The following is a 15,387-nucleotide window of genomic DNA, read 5'->3' on the forward strand; positions in this document are numbered from 1 at the left end:
TGTGTACATTCGATTTTCCAGTCCCTGACTATTTGCTGACCGGTCTCGGCTGTCGCTCTCACAAGAAACAGTGTGATGGTCACATGACCTTGTAAGCTCCCCATCGATTGCTTTCACCAGACCATGCCCACCATCAGTCACCCCAACTCCGTTCATTCGCGCTGACGCCGCGTGCACGTTTATCGTTTAGCGTTTGTGTAATATTAAAGACAGATAAAGGAGGCGCGATTCAATCGGTGCTTTTCACTAGCGGCGCGTGACATGCCTGAAGCGAAGCGTTTTAGCACAGTTTGGCACGGTTTGCCTGCCGTTGCTGCTCGCGATGTGTCCCAAGGGCCCAGCTCACTGCTCTGGAAACCAGAGGAAAGCCTTTGCAAAAGCATTTGCAACAAGCGTTAACTGCTCCAGCACACAGGCGTTCTCTTGCGACGCTTTCAGATCTGCGCGCTGAAAAGATCACAAAACAGGTGAAGGACCTCTTGACAGCATGAATAAACAATTCATGCTCGCTTCATTCTGCAGTGAAATTCAAGACAAGAAAGACAAGATGCAAGAGATAAACGTCTTATAGCTGCTTAGAGACCAACTACGGAGCTTGTGTGGTTGTTTAGCGAACGAAATCGTCGGCAGGAACACAAAAAGTGCCTAGAATGCGCTTAGAGCCTAACACAATATGGCTGCCGGCCCGAGAGCTGTACTGGTGGGCGGAGCTTCTAGAAAAATTGAACGCCATATTCCTGTCAGCAAGTAGTCCGGGACTGCCCGAAACTGAAAATTGAACACACCCAGTGTCGTCGGCAGCTCATTCCTAGACGATGAGTGCGCAAGCATCGTTGATTCAAAATGCATTTGGCAGAGCTGCAACAAAGTCCAGCAACAGTGGACTCAAGACCGACGCAGTCATATTGTCACGTGGTACTTTTTTTTAATATTGCGTTCGAAATACTGCGCCAGGTCGCTGCCCGTTGCGTCGTCCCGGGAAGGGCCAGCTTTACCTTCAGCCGCTGCCGAGCCTATAATGCGGCTTTAACCAAGCCGTATGAACGTGCCCCAGTGGCCTATGGGGGTAACGTGAATGCTAGATTCCTAGCAGGCTGATTCTGACATAACCGTCCCATGTGAAACGAGAGATCAAAGTTGGCAGCTCCTGCCAGCCCACATATAAAGCCCTGCTTTAACTAAGCCGTATTAACGTGCCTCGGTGGCCTACAGGGGTAACGTGAATGCTAGATTACTGGCAGGCTTATTCTGACATAACCGTCTCATGTAAAACGAGACATCCAAGTTGGCAGCTCCTGCCAGCCCACATATAAAGCCCCGCTTTAACCAAGCCGTATTAACGTGCCTAGTGGCCTAGAGGGGTAACGTGAATGCTAGATTACTGGCAGGCTGATTCTGACATAACCGTCCCATGTGAAACGAGACATCCAAGTTGGCAGCTCCTGCCAGCCCACATATAAAGCCCCGCTTTAACCAAGCCGTATGAACGCACCTGAATGGCCTATAGGAGTAACGTGATTGCCAGAGTCCTGGCCAGCTGATTCCGACATAGCCGTCCCGTGCGAAACGAGAGACCCAAGTATTGCTAACGCAATTCAACCCGGTTTAACCAGAGCTCAACCACAGCCAATTTTTTTTTTCACGCGCTTCCTTTGAGTGCTCGAAAAGACGACCACGAATGACATACAGGTATGTTGGTAGAAAGACTGGATTGTTTTTTTCTCAACCCCCTTTACAAAATCAAGTGAACATATTTTGCTCTAAATAGTACTGCTAGGAGCACCACATGACGGTAATAAATATGCCGTAGGTTACAAGCAGCAGCAGTGCATCGCTTTATATGGCTATTTTAGAGGTACACAATGCGGTGCGATTGTTATATTTGCATTCTTTTTGCGGAAGGCTTTGCACTTTCACAAGTTATGATTTATTCACAGTTGTGCAGTCGCGAGAAAAAGTGGTACACGACACTCATACAGCAACGGAGCTCGAGAAAACTTTATCGATATGCCATCTCTCGACAGCGGCAGGGACAGCGGTAGCGACACACGCATGCTAATAGATGGGGCAGAGCCACAATTGTCTCGATCCCAGATAGCTGTTGCTAGGTGACATTGCAATGCAGTTTTCCTGAGCTCGGCCGTCGGCTGCGTGTTGTATACCATTTTCGCTCACGACTGTAAATGTTTGTACATCTTTCAAAAATGCTGTTCATTTCTGTGGTACGTATAATTTATGAAGGAAGCCTAACAGTCACTGCAAGAAATTGTCTACGACTGCTGTCAAGTTTCGTTGAAATTACGAGATTTCCGCTTGTAAATTTCATACCAAATTTATGCTTGGTGAGGTGTATGTGCCTGGTAACAGTGTAACCGCATTTTTACATCCACATAAAGTTTATGGCATGGTTTTACAGGGTAAATTCTAAAAAAAATACACATAAAAACTCAGGGACGTGCACTGCATGAGCAAGCCTGCTCGCCCTGCTGCGCAGCTCAAGCATGTCCCCTGTAGCTTGGTTAAGCGGAACTTTATGTTCGGTGGTCTTGCACATAATATGGTAGCTGTATACAAAAGATGATGTGAGATAACAGAAGCACAAATTGTGGGATTCGTTATTAAGCGGTAGCAAAGTGCATGAACGCGAATGGGAATCTGCAAGACTGGCGCCGAAGGGCGGAACCCATTAACTCTGTCGGGTAGTACCATTAAAGGCGAAATTTTTGTGCCCCACAGATTTCGGCAATTTACTATTTTGTATAGCGCCCGCTATCCCTACCTCCTGTCGGTACTTGAAAGGGGCTGGTACAGGACTTGTTACACATAAATGACCTAGGCAGCCGACCGCGTTGTTAAACCTTCAAGGCTTCACAATATGAGTTAGTGTGTTCTTTGCCTTTACTTTGTAAGAAGGAATCATTAGTACATAGTAAACCATCTACGATAAAACCTGCGCTTGGCTACGTAGAACTGCACCACAGGAAACGTTTCGAATTGTTGAGAAGTGCCGCCAGCACTAAAAGCTTTTCTGTCGCTCTTCTCTCAGAAAACGTTCGACGCTAATCGCACATCATAAACTCTTGTACACATTAAGAGCGCAGCCTTTACGCGCTCGTGCCTGGCTTTAGCGGCATCGCCATCGCCGTCGGCGTGACCGCAGGCCTCTCTCGACCTGTCGTGGTCATCCGGAACAGAGGTGTCTTGGACAGTCCGGTGGATTGCAGCGTTTGGATTTTGAGGAACCTATTAATAATATCGCATTCTTTACTTAAAGGCAAAAGTAAAGTGGACTTGGGACGGGGGGTTCCGGGTGGCCACCATACTGAAAGTGGGCAAAGACCAATATTTGGGGGAACAAGATTCTGCTCTGCCTCCCTCAACCCTCCATGGTTGTACAGAACATTGGGGAAGCTTAAGCAGTAGGACAAAGCATTCGACTCATCATCATCATGCAGGTATTACGAAATCAAGGAGTAGACGGGCCTTAAGTGAGAGTACCAGAAGATATCTGTAGTGGCCGCACAGGAACCATACTTCTCCATAAAAATAGTAATAAAACTCACAGAAAGAAAGGTGTTACGCCGCTAGACACGATCTCCCCAGCACTATTCACAGCTGGCTTAGAGGAAATGTTCAGAGATTTGGAATGGGAGACGTTAGAGATAAGGATTGATTAAGAATACCTGAGTAATCTGCGATTCGATGATGACACTGCTTGCCAATCCAGGGTAGGACGAGAGAAAGAAGGTGGCTACACAGTGTGCACAGGCGAGACGAAGCTTGTCGAAACGTTCGCTCAGATTGCGAAGTGAGGCTCTCCCTCTACTCTTGTTCAGTGCTCTTTCATATTGCCTTCCTAAGTAACTCAGGGGATGAACTTCGAAGAATGATTGATGACCTCTAGACAGGTTTAGCAGAAAGGTAAGCCTAAAATTATTTCGGAGACGACTAAGGCAATGTGCAACATCCTCAGAACGGCTGTTGAACATATTTATATGTGGTGTGGTAGCCTATGCTATCGCGTCATACCCTTAAAGCAAAGCCTAAGTGTCCCCCATAATTTTGTATGCGTTATTAAGATCGTAAAATGTTTTTTTCTGAAAAATATTTCCTACTTTCTGATACATTTATTAAGATCGTAAAATGTTTTTTCTGAAAAATATTTCCTACTTTCTGATACATTTATTACGTTAATCATCGTCATGCACTGTCCGAGCCTAAAGTTACTATAAAGGTCTTCAATCCTTCCAGAAGCTAGCAGAGCTGGACACACTCTCACTAAGGTTACGCTCAGTGGCCCACACTCACAAAAGAATAAATTTTTTTACCAAACTGCACGCAAACATAATGGCAGTTCATGTGTTCTGCTAGATTACAGGCAATATGACTGATATGTTGTGAGGAACCCTGTGATCATACACAGGACATCTTTGCAGATACCACACATTATCAGATAAACCAGAGAGCTAAAAAACGACTTCGGTTCTGAGAAGGACCCTCCACGTGGGGACAAAAGACACGATCGATATGTACTAAACGGGAAGGAGTCACATGCAGTGCGCTGTTCTTGGTTTCAGAACGAGACCTTTTCGTCGTTAGGTCGGCGCATAGCAAGGTTTTCTACTCACATGGAGGAGTGAGTAGTAGAGGACTTATAAGGAGGGAAAAAAAGCTATAGCCCAAGCATGGTCATAACACACGCGAGCAGACTATGCTAACGTTTTCGATCCGTTTCTGTACACCGTTCTACTGGGCGAAGTTCCACACAGTGGAAGTTACGACTATTCGAATAAACGCGAAGCTTGGACAGGTGGAAGTAAATTACACACTTGTTACATGAAGCTTTAAGGCCGCAACGATCTTTAACGACTGGACAATGGCTGTATGCACTGCTGTGCGGTTTTTCTGGAAAGGTTAAAAAGCTAAGCTTAGGTAGTGGTGAAAATAAAAAAGCTCTAACTATGGGCAGACAACGTCCGCACACAACTCTGTCAGGGAATGAATCATGGGAGCAAAAGTTTCATTATACACACTACATACGATCTGCAGCGAGCTTGTCTGTGTGCAAGCCATTAGTGCTCGGTTTTTATGGCATTTAGTACCAATACTTAAGCGCGAAATCATGCGTGTAGTGAGGCGAGCGCCTAATTTTCACATTTTCATAATTTTGCCAGGGATAAATCGGTATGGACCACAATCGCTACGGAGAACAGAAAAAAGTTGTTCTCAGCATCTGCAAACCAAAATGTGTGTGTGTGCGTGTGTGTAGGAGGGAGGGGGGGAGGGGTACCTCCAATGATCAGAAAATGGTCTCGGCAAGGTTCTCACCTTTTGGATAATTTGGTTACTGCTCTTTGTTGGTGTCATTTCACCACGCTTAGTTTCCGTACATTTTATTGCTGTACTTCAAATCAACCTGAGTGTTTTGAGTAGAGTGTCCCTCGTATATCCTCTGAAGCATCCATACACTATGCCTTTGGCTAGCCAAAGCGAATAAAGGACAAGATGTCTCTCTTGACCATACGTTTCGAACGTCCGCATTGCAATAAATTGAATCAAATTATCTTCTTTTACCATTTACATTCAACGCCAACTACTCCGTGTTTTAACAACGCCGCGCGGTTTAAGTTACATCAAGTATAGACAAAACGCATGCTCACGAGAAGTGCTCAGATGGACATGCGCGTGCAGCTAGCCTGAGCGGCCAACCTCAACTGTGTTCCACACGAGATGCCACTAAGGCGCACAACTAAATATTACGGCGCACGCCACCAGTGTCTCTTTGCAAAAACGTACGCCCTTCGATTCGAGTTAGCAACCAAGATTAGCCTTCGGCCGGTCGAGCTCAATATATGGTAAGTAGAGGGACATTGCATCTATAGTGGGACGTTGTGTAGTCTATATCTATATCTCTCTATACGAGGCGGAACAAAATATTGATCGAGAGCGTAACGGCAAGTACACAGTTTGAATTCTTGCTTTTGTCAGCTTTTGCTTTCTTCAGCATAAAGTAAGCTATTTCGAGCGACGAAACTTCATCTTAAAAGCGTTCATCCCACCTCTGGTTGTAGACTGAGTACTTTATAAAGGAGATGCACGGGTGGGTTCTTGTCGAGCATTTTAATGGCATTCAATCGATTGCTTGTTGTGTGTCAGTGCTACAGGCAACGTGCATTCATCTAATTGACAAAAAGTGCATTTGCGAAGGACGCATCAAAGCCGAACCGCCTAGCAAAGAGCAGGCACGATTGTTTTACTTCCTCTGTAGCTAACATTTAATTGTTTTCATGAATCTTTGTGCACAGCAAGCTCAAAAAAGTGCGTCTTTTTCGTCGAATATACGAATAACAGAGAGAGGAGATGCTGGTTTACAGGCGGTCGAAGGACAGGACCGAGGCTCAGAAAAGAGTATGTATTGAACTATTCACAGCTGCTAGATCTTGAAAAATATTGAACTAAGCTATATTGCATTCACTGTCTTCTTTTTCGTTCATTTCCTTTTTATTTGGTCAATACAACTTTAGCGCATTTAGCCAATGCTCTGGCAAGGCAAAACTGTGCGTCTGTCTAATTTGTGTTTTCGATAGCACGAATTTTGTGCTTAAAGCTTATTTTTGTACAAGTAAAGAAAAGAAAAGTACCCAAACATTGAAAGACTGTTCGCATTCTGAGATGAGAAAGTTTATAACATGGCAAAAAGATACCTAGGAAGGACGTCACAACGTATACAACTGAGTTTCACATCTTCAGTCACAGAAATAAGCCCCGTACCAGCGCTTAGGCACTTCAACTTACCGTTACCAATCTAGAGAAAAAAACAAGTCTATACGAATTCGTCTACTTTCTGATTACGTTTAACACGCCATGTTAAAGCCCTAAACAGGTGCTTCAAATTCTGGTCGTAGACGTCATAGAAGCTCCAGTTATGAAACATGCGTTCAGATTATGCAGTGCAATAAAGCCAACATTCGAAAGAATTTCAGGCTTCAAAATTATCGCACAAAGCAATATTTCTTATACTAAATTTTCAATGCTGAAAATTTGACAAGCGCAGCCGAATGACTGGCTTATCCTCTACCAGAGATTGTGTCCACCCTTTCATTATTACCACTCATGACCCTCTTCCTTCTCCACAATACAAAGAAATATTTAAAACATATAATGATCGAATCAACAAGACTAAAGCAAGCAACGCTAAAGCATTCAAGCTATGCACTTCCTTTGACAGGCAGTTCCGGAATTTGGGAAAGCTTTGCTCCCCAATGCACGAATCTCAAAGTAAACATCAGTCAAACATTTGAGAATTTAGAGCTAGAGGCACATATGTCTCAAATTAGTTCGCTGAGTGAAATGCTCCTGTATGCAATTTCGAAGTATAAATGTGAACTGGATATCCAGAGCTTATCAACCAATTCTCTTGCAAGCTCATTAGTTTAAGAGGAGCAGTAATGTACATTACGACATATATTCCATAAAATAGCGGGAACAAGCGAGTTGTATTTCCTACCGTCAAATCAAGCGGCTGAATCTTGAATTGCTCAGTGTACCTATTCTCTTTTTAAATAATATGAGGCAATTCTGGGATCGGAAGGCGGCAGAAAACAAGAGTTAATTCTTCTACAAAAATGAGACACAGTACTGCAAACGTCTGCCTTCAACTGTTCACATCCACCACACAAGTTCTACCCTGAAGCTTCCGATCACAAAGTCCTGTGAAGGAAAACTAAGAAAAATAGAACAAGAAAAAATGAGCCTGCCGTGATCCCGCTATGGTTGTCGTGCCATCCCGGTATTAGATACGTTGAAAGCTTTATGTCCCGCTTCTGCGATTTGGCGCTGTCTCGCCATACACGTCACCGCTGCCAGAGCACCCAGAGAAACACAATATTAAGCTTGTCCGACTGGCCACTATGTCGTTGGCTAGGACACGTGACAAAGCGAAGCTTTCGAAGACAGCAGCCCTCACTTCGCCACAGGCTTTTGATGAGCACTTTCTCATTTGGCTAAGTGCAGTGCCAAGCTGTCACTAAGCGGACAGAGAACAACATTAAGCACAAAAAAGGAGGATCTCGGGCACTACTAGCGGCTTAGTCGCTCTGCCGACAAGTGCGGGTGGTAATGGCGCCATCTGACAAACGTCACTGCCAGAGTTATGCTGACATAACTCCTCCTTTTTTAGATTAAATTCCTCAGAAAGAACCTGCGAAACTCCTTGGATGACCTCGTTTCCTTTCCCATTACCTGCAGGTACTTCGAATTCACCTGTACCTGTACCTTAGAAACTACGGCAATGTCTTTACAAATCTCACAATGTCACGACATTCTATAAGCTTGCTGAACGTGTTACTAAAACTTTCAATGGCCAAAGTTCCCGAGCTTTCACTTTTCAGTATGTACATCAACGACTTTAGCTTGGGAATTTACCGAAGTGGGTATATGAAAATACCCGCAGAAACTCCTTCACACCTTACGCTTAGCGTATTGTAAACCTTACAGATTCCTCACGATACAAATATCAACATTATTTCTTGACATGTAGGTTTTCTGCTGCGGTTTAAACTAGAATGATGCTCTCGCCAGGTCATGCGTCGTCAACACAGTGCTCTTAATGGGAAGATTTTATGCTCCCTCCCCTTCAGCCATTTCCTCCAAGTACCGTCTAGCCCCTGAAGAATAGCATTGATCCTACCTACTGCTTGCATATACTCAGGTCATTAACTAAATATCACGCATAATTACAGGGAATTCAGCGCAACACAAGCACACACAAGAAAGGGGACACCATGGTTGGTGTTCTTTCATGATGCTGGGCAAATATTTCTGTCACGCTTTATTTGATAAGATTGATGCCTTTCCTTGATACCTTGTAGGCGTGCGCTTTAGCCGAGAAGGCTATATATGTGTATTACTTACCATTGATTAAACAGTTTCAGTAAGCGCCGGTGGTGTCCCCTTTATTGTGTGTGTTTGTGCTGCACTGAATTTCCTGTAATTAGGTGTGACAACCAACTAGATCAGCAGTTAATTCTCTTATCATTAAATATCACGCATTTGGATTAAACCTACAGCGTTAAACAGGCGTGTGCAGAAGCTTTTCAGTAGTGTACCATGCGCCCATCGCGTACGTTTTGCACCTCCGAAATTCCCTTCCTTCTCCCATCAATCAGTCCACTTCTCCATCGCCATAAACGTATTTCCCTTTGTAATGGAATCGGACCCTTTGTTTCCAAGTGCGAACTGCCCTTTCTGCAACGCATTCAAGTGACCTTGCGAAGCCAGTAACGCACTTTTTCTCAACTCTATATCATCGCATTGAATTACCCTTTACTTCATTTGCGCTTTTCTGCCTCAGCCATCTGTGTCGCTTTCACTCTGTTTTGTATTGTTTACTTCGAGGTGTTTAATCTCTTCTTTCCATTTTGCCACGTCCCATTTTCTCCTTCCTTATAAGATATTCGTCCGCTGTATTCCTCTATAATTTTCTTTATGCATTTCTACCGTGCCATTCTTTCTTATTAATGTTTTCCTCCCCTAGCTTCCATCATACCTCTCCATGCTTCCTTAACTTCACTTTTGCCACCCTTTCCTGTATTCTTTCGTTTCTTTCCTTGCTTTCCTTCTGTCCTTCAATCCTTCCCTCCTTTCAATAATTCCTATAAATGTGTCCTTCCTTGCCTCCTTTATATCCCCCTTGTTTCCTTTCTTTCTTGGCATCCCTCAATTTTCTTCTTCGAGGATTTTTCCCATCAGTTTTTTTACTGCCTTCCAATATTTGAATATGCGTTTTCTGGTTCGTTCCGTTTGTTTTCAGTAATTTTCAGTTCTCTAAAACACATTTTTATATATATATGTATATATCCCTCTCTGAAATGTTTCAAGAATATGGATCAGATTGAAGGTAACCACAGCGCACGAGTGCAAGCTGAAGCAGTTTAATGTCGGCCTCTCACAGAAGAGCCTTCCATAAACAAAAAGCCACTCTGCTGAACAAACTTCATCTCGTGTACAGATAAGACACGTTCACCATGGCAACGTCGGGTGATGATCGATAGGAACCTTTTTTCAACTGTCAATTTGGCATTCAACTGGGCGCGCTAAAATGGACAAATAAAGTCGAAATATCGACGAGAAGAAAACGCTCCGAATGGATGATAGTCTGTTTATTTTGTTTTGCTTTGTTTTCAGAAAGGCAAATACATTCTTCCTTTTGTTCTTATCATGGCGCGTTCGATGGCAACTATCAACTGGAACCAATAGAATTTTTGGTACTTATCCAAGCTCACCCGCCGGGGTGTCGCAGTGATCATGGCGCTCAACTACTGTTCCCAAGGACGCGGGATCGAATGCCGGCCTCGGCGGCCGCTTTTCGATGGAGGCGAAAAGCAAGGCGCTCGTGTGCTGTGCGATGTCAGTGCACGCTGAAGAACCCTAGGTGGTCGCGCCCTCAGCTACTGCGTCTCTCATAGCCTGAATTGTTTTGCGAAGTTAAACACAATAAAACAAATAAAAAAAGAAACATTGTTTACAACTTTTCTGCTTCGAGCCAAAAAAAAGGTCATGGAACAGGCGTGCTGAAGGGTACAATTTCATCGAGAACCAACGTTCTAAGTGTCGACAGCTGCCAACTGACCAACCTTCATTGACCCTGACTGTATCAAAAGCGGACAGCCGACCAATCGATACGCTTGAAGCGGAGCCAGCAGCTCTGAACACATTTAGCACGGAAGGCACCAAAGGGAAATCGGCTAAGACAGGCGTCTCACGCAGCATTTTGAGAAAAAACCATCGCTGCGCTGCTCTCACGCCGCAATTGGTTGCTCAAGTTTCCATGGTATATCGGGAGCTAAAAGTCGTTAAAGGAGGGACAGAAGTTTGAATCAATACTGTAGTTACTGTATTGTGTTCTTGCTTGACAACGAATTTGCAATCGCTCGCGGACACAGGTACACACACACACACACACACACACGAGTACATGGCAGAGTTCACGCATCTGGAATCATGGTTCCTGCCATAGATCCGCTGCAGCCCTCTCGCCCTGAAAGCAGCGCATCAGATTGCAGGACAGATGCGATCGATGTCTAGGGACACTTGTTTGTCCTTCTGTATGAGGCATAAGGTGCATGCATGGGTATGGGCTGGACAGTTTCCAGGCCCAGCTCACTAACAAGAATCCAGACAACCTTGCAATGTGGTAGCAAGCTGAGGTAGGTAAATACACCCAGAGCCCGGGGATTACGTTTCACGCTGTTCTAGCTGTATAAGCAGAACGGGAATGTAAAATGACAATGACATATTTTTCTGTGGCGGGAAGACCAAGAAGGTCTGATCCGACGGGCCCAGCTGGCGGCGGCATCCTGCGGGGCCCTGGAATAAGGGCGGACGACCAGCCTTACGGAAGATGGTAGACATCTAACCACCACAAACTCTGTAGATGAAATAAATGTTTATTCTCTCTCTCTCTGTGGTTATTTCCAGGGCGATGGTGGCTTCTCCACAGGATACCTGTCAGGTTGATGTGGGCCCGTGTGGCTGTAGCCACAGTATTGAGTTCTTGCTTGACAACGAATTTGAAATCGCTCTCTGAGACAGGCACACATACACGAGGGTATGGCAGAGTACACGCATCTGGCACCATAGTTCCTGCCATAGATCCGCTCTGGAAGCAGCGCATCAGATTCCAGGACAGGTTTGATGTTCTTCCGCAATATGTGCTGCTTGAATGTCTCGAATATATTCTGGTGCAGTGACTGTCCCGCGGAGTGCACTTAAAGTGCATTTGGTGAGGAGGGGCCTCCGTCGGACAACGCGAACAGTTCGGACTGCGATAGATGTTCCTACTGGCTCTTCAGGTGCGACTTGATGCACTCCAGAGGGATGTTGGGGACCCCAATGGACGTTTGTCCGTGGCGGCATAGAACGGCAGGCACAGGACGATAATGAAGCCTTGCGGATGCACATATTCAGCTTGTGCATCACCATAAACACCATAAACCACTTTGGTATAGGGACGTTTGACTACAGATGTTTAGAACGGGTTATAAATACATGATTTAGAGAAAAAAATGGTAAGCTGGAAGCCGGCGACTATTTTTGTCTCTGCATTGCCTGCCTATTGATTCTTTGCTGCGCGCTTCTTTGTCGCTAAATTGGCCGTCTGCTTCCTTGTGTCTGCACAGCGAGAGCATTGAACTTGACAGAAATTGTTACCGACAAAATAGCTTTCTGGAACATGGGGTTATTCAACAGTTAAACCACAGGAGCTGAAAAAGAGCGCGCGATTCCAACTTCCCGCGCCTAATCTACCCTGATAAGTCACTTGGACCGGCCTCTGCCAAAGTCTCTTTAGTTACCGCCAGTTTTTGTTGTTGCACCATTTACTTCTGTTTCTGTCCTCGGGATTCTCCTCATACTAAAATCTCGCAGTTTTTCAAACTTCTGTCACTCCTTTAAGGGCTTTCAGCTCCTGATATAATAGCTGAACCTTCTTACGAATATCAGGTACAAGTCGAGGCGCTTCTGTTATACTTCAGATCGTAATGGAAGACAAGATGACTGTTTAGCAACCAGCAGTATCCCAGCTGTGAGACCAGATGGCATTACTCGATCTCCTTAACAAAAAAAGGAAAGAAAAAATGGAGAGGGCCGCAGCGTAGAACTAAGGATGAGATCAGGTGGATGGGTACCACGCAAGACGTTGTTTACATAAGACCAACATGTTCTGAACATAAAGTGTGCGATGACTTTGAAGAATGGGCCATCACTGCGAGAAGATAGGGCTTCATCCGCACGACGTGCACGTCTTCTTAGCTGGGCTGTCTGCGTGTAGCCTGCCGCTGCACGGTGTCTTCCGAACTTATTTCATAGATCATGTCCTTGACACGGCCCAACACATTGTAAGCCCGCAGTAACAACACTGAGGCAAGCCGGGGTTATTCAAATGGGATTATACCCAAAATATAACTCCGATACAGCAACTTGCAATTTCTTGAGGCACGTTTATCCAGTGAAAGAGTTTGTCACTGCTACAATGTGCCTACACTATACATTACATACTGAAATTCTATTCTTCTAACCCCGTGACGATTACGAAGAAATCCCGTTGGTCCTCAACTGCGGGGTCATCGCGAGCTCCCGGCAGATGGCATACCTGCGTGTGTTCATCGAATATACTACGGCCTATATTTTTTTGGTACCAGGAAAAAAAAAACATCCATAGCGGTACATCGGTTAGCTATGCTTGGCAACCTTTCTTCTATGGCTACGTATAATTCGTAATCATTTAAACGATTTGAAACCATTTCGGGATCTCCTGGTTGATGCAACAGCTTGACTAAGCCGCGGAACCAGATAAAAAAGAAACATCTACCGCACTTTTTGTCACATCTTTTTCCTGCGCTGATCTGCGACGTAATGAAGGTCAGCTTAGTCCAAAAGTCAGTTCTGTACATCTCCCTTCAGTAATTTTTGGAGCGCATGGTCCTCTCTATATTCGGTCGCACTAGCCTGACAAACTGGCTGCATATGACGATGCCACGTGCATTTGATGTCAAAGCTAACTTGTGCCCGCAGGTCAATTTACTTACCCAATATACCTTCCCACAGCACTTCGTTTTAGAGTGATGTTCAATGCCACGGCAGAATCCATTCCTTGTCGTTCACCACACCAGCATGTCCAAATCAATGGCCACGTTGAAATATAAATGGCAGCCTATTCAGCATCGATATGCCAAATGGGAATAAGATGCGCTAGTAGTACTGTTTTCACTTCTTTGTCTCGCCACGCATGTTGACTAGCGTACAGTCGCTATTAGAAACCATGCTATGAGAAATGCTACGTCATAAAGACTTACTTGAACCAAGCCGTAAGAACTTGCCTGCATGGCTTAGAAGTCGTGTGTCTGCATCTTGATACAGAGGTCCGGGTATGTTCTATTTTCATGTTAAAAGTGCTGCGCAAGTTGGCGGCACCTGTCACGACCGGGTTTAAACAAGTAGGCATTACTGAAATCGGTGAATGGGAGCTCTAGCCCCAGCGCTCTAGAGCCCCATCGCGTAGTGCTTCCCACAATTCGCATTCACGATGCATTAACGGTTATAACATGCACCCTTCCAAAATATTAGGTCCTGCTCGCTGTGCATATAGTGGAGCTAGTGACAAAACCGTACTATTGTGAAGCATCGTAGCATCGTTGCCAGTCGCAGTAGTCGTCAGAGCAGGGTTTGTCGAATGCGAAATGTACCACGTTGTACTCTTAGAGAGATTGCTGCTCCCCCCCTCCCCTTTTATGAAACTTAACTCAGTGTCATCAGCTGCGGTAGACTATGAAGTATCTTCCCATAGAAAACACACCTTGGCATGTTTGAACACAAAGCATAAATTTCGTTAATAAATGGTACTGTGTATCCGGGCATGCCGGAGATCATAGTGTAAGGTGAAAGAGACGACAAACATCGACCCTCGGGTGCCAATTCAAATTATGTTCAATTCATGTCGGTTTTATTTTTTCAGGAGTGTTACAGCCCAGTTATGCCATCATCACCGAAAGTCTAAAAAGGAAGGTGCTTGGTCTCTCTAAGCTGAGACAGCAGTGAACGTTATATTATAGCTTGGGCGATAAAGGGTCAGCAAATGGGTGAGCAAGGGCGTGAGTAAAGCGGCGAAGAGGCACATCGTGATTTCACTCAGGCCCGCCCTCACACCTTCGCTTGCTGAGCTTATCGCCAATTTGGTAGTCGCGACGTAGGCTGCTGGAGAGCGCTGGCCTTGTCAAGATCTCGATAGTGACAGATATACTGGCCGCGCAACAATCTTGAAATCAATAACAAAACGAAAATTCCTCTTTATAATCAAACCTGCGCATAAAACCTAATTCAAACGCTCACGCTGAGTTACCTCGCTGGCATTTTTTAGGCCTCACGTCGATGCAAAGCATACTCCGCTGTAATTAAGGCACCGTCAAGGAACGTTGTCGCCCTACCTTTGATGCAACTATGACAGTCTTTGATTGTGAAGAGGCCGATCTGGGGTCATAGGCGCCTCTCGAAGGAGTCTCACAAAACGGTCGAAGGAGTCACGACACCCTGCGGCACGTGTACGTCGTCACGGGAGGCCCGGCGAACGCATCCGTTGCTCCGACACCGCCGCGCTATGGCAAAGCGGCGCCCGAAAAGACAAGGGTGGGCGGTCGCTCAAAACGACCAGCGCAACGTCAGCAGCGCTCGCAGCGGTCGACGCTAGAATGACGCTGCGCACAGGACGTCGCTACGTCACGATCTTCCTACACGTGCGCTCGCTTTGAGCGAGGGGGTCGGCCCCGGGTCGAAAGGAGCCACCTGTGAGAGTTGTGAAAAGTTGCTCAATGTAGAATGACCACACTGTCTTGA

The 15,387-nt window shown here is 45.4% G+C and overlaps 1 protein-coding gene across 1 annotated transcript in view; it reads right to left on the minus strand.

The window, feature by feature from the left end:
- LOC146189741 (gamma-aminobutyric acid receptor subunit beta-like) overlaps window positions 1-15,155 on the minus strand; it is a 43,809-nt gene extending 28,654 nt beyond the window's left edge. The window contains exon 1 of the mRNA XM_084603319.1: window positions 14,982-15,155. The gene's annotated coding sequence lies outside the window, so the exon portion shown is untranslated. The remainder of the gene's footprint in view (window positions 1-14,981) is intronic.
- Between the last annotated feature and the right edge of the window lie 232 nt (window positions 15,156-15,387).

Source organism: Amblyomma maculatum, chromosome 5 (assembly GCF_055883805.1).
Source record: "Amblyomma maculatum isolate TAMU_Amacu chromosome 5, ASM5588380v1, whole genome shotgun sequence".
In the NCBI taxonomy this organism is placed as follows: Eukaryota; Metazoa; Arthropoda; class Arachnida; order Ixodida; family Ixodidae; genus Amblyomma; species Amblyomma maculatum.